The sequence below is a fragment of the Mobula hypostoma genome, chromosome 7, assembly GCF_963921235.1.
Source record: "Mobula hypostoma chromosome 7, sMobHyp1.1, whole genome shotgun sequence".
NCBI lineage: Eukaryota > Metazoa > Chordata > Chondrichthyes > Myliobatiformes > Myliobatidae > Mobula > Mobula hypostoma.
In genome coordinates, this window is record NC_086103.1 from 31,624,273 (window position 1) to 31,630,249 (window position 5,977).

Genomic DNA, 5,977 nt, shown 5'->3' on the forward strand with positions numbered 1-5,977 from the left:
GTACCTGTACCGCGTCTCCAGCAGGTTTTTCAATAGACACCTCCCCCAGCTCACCTTGGGGAAACACACCTTTAGATACATAGTGCTCTACAATAGCTCTGTGTATCTCCTCTCTCCTCATTGTCGACTTCACCTTAGCAAGATTCACCCGTTTGGCCACAGCTATCAATTCCGATTTCCTGGCATCCTCTAATGCCTCCAAGGTCGGCGCCTTTATAAATTCCTCAACCTCCATTTCTGCTGTTTGTCTTTTCTTTCTTTCGGGAATTTTAACCCAATCAATTTACTCCGTCCCAAATTTAGCGTTCAAAATCGCGGACGAGAACCCCACTTATGTTACGTACCCCGTAACTGGGTTGCCAAACCAGCAGAAATGGATCACTCAGTTGGAGTCTGGAGTACTAGAACTAAGAAAGTTTTATTAAAGAAACAAGCAACACAGTAATCGAAAGGATAATAAATGCAACAATTCAACAATGATAACCACACATGTGCACAGAATTAAGATAACAGCATCAATCAAGCTCTACCGTTGTCTAGGGGTAAATGACCAATTTCAAAATGACTCAAAGTTCAGTCCAGTTTGTAGTTCAGTTCGCAGTAATCGTTGCCATGGCGATGGACAAGGTGGGGGAAGAGAGACAGAATAGGAACAACTCATCATTCAGCACAGCTTCACTCACAGACCAGCGAGATGGCTCACAAACAGCATTTGGGCGGGTCCTTGGTGATGTCACCTGAGGTCACCGACTGTGACCCCTCCTCCAGATGCGGTCGATCCTCTGCAGTGAACCCGGCACCCAGGCAAGGGCGGACACACACCGGGTTCCCGCTGATCGTACCTTTCCACCCTTGTCGTTGTCTGGCACTTCTCACCCACTCGTGAGAAGCGCACCGCTTCCAGGGTCTCGTTACCTCGGGTGGCGTGTGTGTCTGTCTTAGCGAACCTGTCCCTTTTTATCCCCCTGCTGGGGTATCGCCTGTCCATCACTTCAAACAGTTCAGGTTTCAAAGGGGGAGCCGCTCCAGACAGCTCTTCCTCCCACATCCCTTCATTACACATCTCCAGACGCTGCTCCATTGTTCCTTATCTCTCCTTCCCCTGAGGGCAGGTGGCAGACCAACTGCTGATGCCACTGATGCTAGCCCAGGCCAGCAAACATCTTAATTTCATGTGTATTCTCGTAACACAATTTACTTGAGTTCATGTGAAAAATCACCCACAAGTATTGCTTCAGCGAATTTGTGATATCAGTATAGAAAATGCTGGATTGAATTTTTCCACTTTCTGTTGCCAACTACAGGCCTACCTGAGCATCCTGCCTCCGCACCACATCCAGAAGGATTTGTGAAAACAGTGAGCCGCAGGGCTACAAGGCAATTGTGGGAATCATTAGCAGAATGGTAGAAGATACCATTTGGAATACCAGGTTTGGAATCAAACTTTGAATATACTATATGAAGTGTGAATTGTTACTATGTGAACAAAGACTTTTATCACAGGGAGTAAACATTACACTCAATGGCCACTTTATTAGGTATCTTCTGTACCTAATAATGTGACCACTGAGTGTATGTTTGTGATCGTCAGCTGCTGTAGACCATTTACTTCTGGGTTCAAGGTGCTGTGCGTTCAGAGATGCTGTTCTACACACCACCGTTGTAACGCATGTTTATTTGAGTTACTGTCGCCTTCCTGTCAGCTTGAACTGGTCTGGTCATTCTCTTCCGACCTCTCTCATTATCAAGGCGTTTTCACCACAGAGCAGCCGCTCCCTGGATATGTTTCATTTCTCGCACTATTCTCTGTAAACTCCAGAGACTGTTGTGTGTGAGAATCCCAGGAGACCAGCAGGTTCTGGAAGACTCAAGTTGAAGTTAAAGTTCAAGTTTCAAGTTCAATTATGATTCAACCATACATGAATATATCAGAATCAGAATCAGGTTTAATGTCACTGGGATATGTCGTGAAATTTGATATTTTGTGGCAGCAGTACATTTCAGTATGCAATAATGTAAACTATAAATTAAAATAAGATATATATATATATATAAAACATTTAAATTAAATTATGTCAGATGAAACAGTGTTCCTGGGGGCCAAGGTGCAAAACACATTACCTACAGCACATTGCACATAGCACATATGGTTACGATTTCAGAAAAAGCATAGAAAAAAAAGAAAATAGAATATTGCCCAACTCCTTGAGTTGTCCTGGTACAGCTTGTTCTTCCACTGAGTGGACACCGGAGGGCAGCACCAAACAAGCACTGGAGGGCAGCACCGATGGGCGGAGCAAATTCCCAACCCAGTACAAAATCCAGTGCACGCAGCCAATTTAGGGATCTCCTACGCTGGCGACCGCAATTGGAGACTCCAAGGCATGAGGTCCTTCTCTGTGGAACACCCAAAGCGGCACAGTTCTCCTGCTGTCTTACCATTGAACCAGTGAACACTGCTCGCAGTATTCTACATGACCAATGTCTGACAGGGTCTTGCGATCACAATAAAAACGTTCAAGACAATCACTCACACCATTTTTTGGGCTGCACACCATCTCCACACAAGGGTGCGCAAAAAATCCAGGTGACAACATAACAATGCTATGCAATAAGTGCATATGCAACACTATTGAGCAACTTACTGATTGGATGGTCCAGCAGTAATTGATGTTCTTTGCACCCAGCAGTATCTTGCAATTGTAGAAGAGCTGCACCTTTGATTGGACCCAGGGCGGCCGCTGCGTCCAAGCCTGAAGCCACCTCATCTGACACCAACAGTCATTTCATGGTCAAAGTCACTCAGATCACATTTCTTCCCCATTCTGATATTTGGTCTGAATAAAAACAGAACCTGTTGGCCATGTCTGCATGCTTTTATGCATTGAGTTGCTGCCACATAATAGGCTGATCAGATATTTGCATTAATGAGCAGGCGTACCTAATAAAGTGGCCGCCGAGTGTATGTCTGGGTTATAGACGTGATGTATGAAATTGGAATTGGAATTGGTTTACTGTTGTTATAAGTCACAAGGTACAGTAAAAAAACTTGTCCTGCATACTGTGCAATCAAATCAAATCATTATACAGTGCATTGAGATAGTATAAGTTAAAACAATAGAAAGCAAAGAAAAGTGGAAGAGCTACAGGGAAAGTGCAGTGCAGGTAGATAATAAGGTGAAAAGTCATAGCAAGGTAGATTGTGAGGTCAAGGGACCATCTTATTGTACTAGGGAAGCATTCACTAATCTTGGTTAGACTCAGGGTAGTAGCTGTCCTTGAACGAGGAGGTACGTGCTTTCAGACTTTTGAATTTTCTGCCCAATGGGAGAGGGGAGAAGAAAGAATGTCCAGGGTGGCTGGTGTCTTTGATAATTCTGACTGCTTTACTGAGACAGCAAGAAGCAGAGACAGAGTCCCTGGAGAGGAGGCTGGTTTCCGTGATGTGCTGAGCTGTCTCCACAGCGCTCTGTCGTTTCTTGTGCTCAGGGGCAGAGTAATTGCCATACCAAACCGTGATGCTTCTGGAGAGGGTGCTTTCTGTAGGGCATCGGTAAAAGTAAGGACCAACAGGGACATGCCGAATTTCTTTTGGCTCTTGAGGAGTTCCCTTGGCCTATGCTTAGACCAGGGCAGGCTATTGCTAATGTTCACCCCTAGGAACCTGAAGCTCACACCCTTCTTGACCTCAGCATTGCTGGTGTAGATAGGAGTGTGGGCAGCTCCCTCCCCCCCTTCCTGAAGTCAATAATCAGCTCTTTTGTTAGGCAAACATTGAACGAAAGGTCGTTGTCATGACACCATGTCATTCGGTTCACTATCTTCTCCCTGCACTTTGACTCATCAGTAATTGAGATACAGCCCACTATGCTGATATGCACTTGTAGCTGGAGTTAGAGCAGAATTTAGCCATGCAGTCATGAGTGTACAGCGAATAGATTAGGATGTGTAAGTCTGTCTATAGAGAGTGGATTTAGCACTATGAATACCAAGTCATAGAACCTGGATCTCAGAATCTAAAGGAAATGACCAATTTAGGAATGTTCTTTATCAGAATATATGAGAAGGCTTATGGCTCACCTTCATTTTAAGACTAATTAAAAATGAGCTTTTAATTTTTTTTTGCTTATTGGCTGTACAAAATTCTACTTTGTAGAACTACCATGAAACAATGAAGAAACAGCCTGCCGGCAGAGCTCTTCTGGAGGGATTGAGGGTGGAGGGTTTTGAGCCAAAACATTAACAATTCCTTTCAGATCTTGCACAACTCACTGAGTTCCTCCAGCAGCTTGCTTGTTTCTAGCATATGCAGTCTCTTGTGTCACCTGAGAAATAATTCATTTGTAAAGAGGTTGAGCGTATTTGCAGAAATGTCTAAACTTACCACTAGATGGCAGTCTTGTTCTGAAAATCAGTTCAAGCTCCATACTGTTGAATAACGGGATAATGAGCTATAAACTGAGGTTCAGAATAGCGATACTGCATTTTATGCTGCAAAGATCAGTGTCTTGATGCTTTAAGAATAAAACCCCACCACTGTTTGATTCAATGCAACGTAAAAATTGATGTGCTCGCTTCGGTAGCACATATACTAAAATTGGAACGATACAGAGAAGATTAGCATGGCCCCTGCGCAAGGATGACACGCAAATTCGTGAAGTGTTCCAAAAAAAAATTGATTGTAGTAGGTTGTTTGTGGATAAAGGCATATCTAGTAATGGTTCAAAGGTTCAATTTAATATCAGAGAATGTATACAATATGCAACCTGAAATTCTTATTCTTTGCAGACAGCTGCAAAACAGAAAAAAACCAAAGAGTGAATGACAGAGACATCAGAACCCCAAAGCCCCCTCCCCCCACCACACACAAGCAAAAGCAAAAGCATCGAGCTTCCCCCTCCCCTACCTTGTAAGCAATAGCAAAAGCCCCCAAAGAGACTTTGATCCCGAGTCCATCAAAGAAACTACAGTTCATAACCCAACTCTTAGGTTTCTCTGACAGGCTGTCTCTCACTGGTGAGGGAGAGAGTGATCGCTCCTGTAACAGCAATGTTCAAAATTCAGATCATATACACATTCACCAAACTCCCTCTTCCTGTGTTCTCTCCTTTGCTTAGAGTATCCATAACAAGCATTCATAACATAGAACAGCGAGCAGCGAGCAGGCCATCGGCCCACGGTACCACTTTAAGCTAATCCCATGTGTCTGCAGGTGGTCCATATGCCTCCATTCCCTCCTGTTCATTTGTTTGACTGAATCCCTTTCTAACATTCCCATTGTATCTGCTTCTCCTGGCAGTGTATTGCAGGCACTGGTCTCTCCTTTATGTAAGAGAACTAGCGTCATAGGTCTCCTTTATGCTTACCCCATCTCACTTTGAAGGTATGCCTTCTAGTACAGGTTGACCACCGATTTTGTGGAAACCTCTATTAATTCAAATGAAATTATGAGACATAGTTTTCTGGGCGGCCATCAGGTGTGTGTAGCGCACAGCGCTAACTGTGGCGAGACTCATTTTGACAAAAGGATGCTATTTTTATTATTTACATTGCACTTGTTGTTGGTAGTCCCACTATTTTGTGCTTATTTTTGCTTATTTTACATAAATTTTACCCTAGCTATGACTTCTAAGGTAGGTGCAAATACCAATGGCAGTGTCAAACGTGAACATAAGTCCATATCGATCCAAGAGAAGGTTGAAATGTTGAAAATAACTGGACCAAGGTGTTTCTGTGCATAAGCTGTGTGACTTATATGGCAGTGGTTTGTCAACTGTGTATGATATAAAGCACGAAAGAGAAAATAATTGCAATTCTATGCAAACAGTGATTGGCTAAAGCAAATGAGCAATAGACAAATTATGAAAGTTGGTCAGAGCATTGAGCATGATCGAATGAGTTCACCAGTGTCGGAGTGATGGAGTCGACTTGTTCTGCAATATGATAATAAACCAAGCTGATTTAAATTAGGACATGC

At 43.4% G+C, this 5,977-nt stretch overlaps 1 non-coding gene across 1 annotated transcript; it reads left to right on the forward strand.

The window, feature by feature from the left end:
• Positions 1-4,567: 4,567 nt before the first annotated feature.
• On the forward strand, positions 4,568-4,674 carry LOC134349976 (U6 spliceosomal RNA). The gene has a single exon (XR_010018791.1). It is a non-coding gene; the product is annotated as a U6 spliceosomal RNA (small nuclear RNA).
• The last annotated feature ends 1,303 nt before the right edge of the window (positions 4,675-5,977 follow it).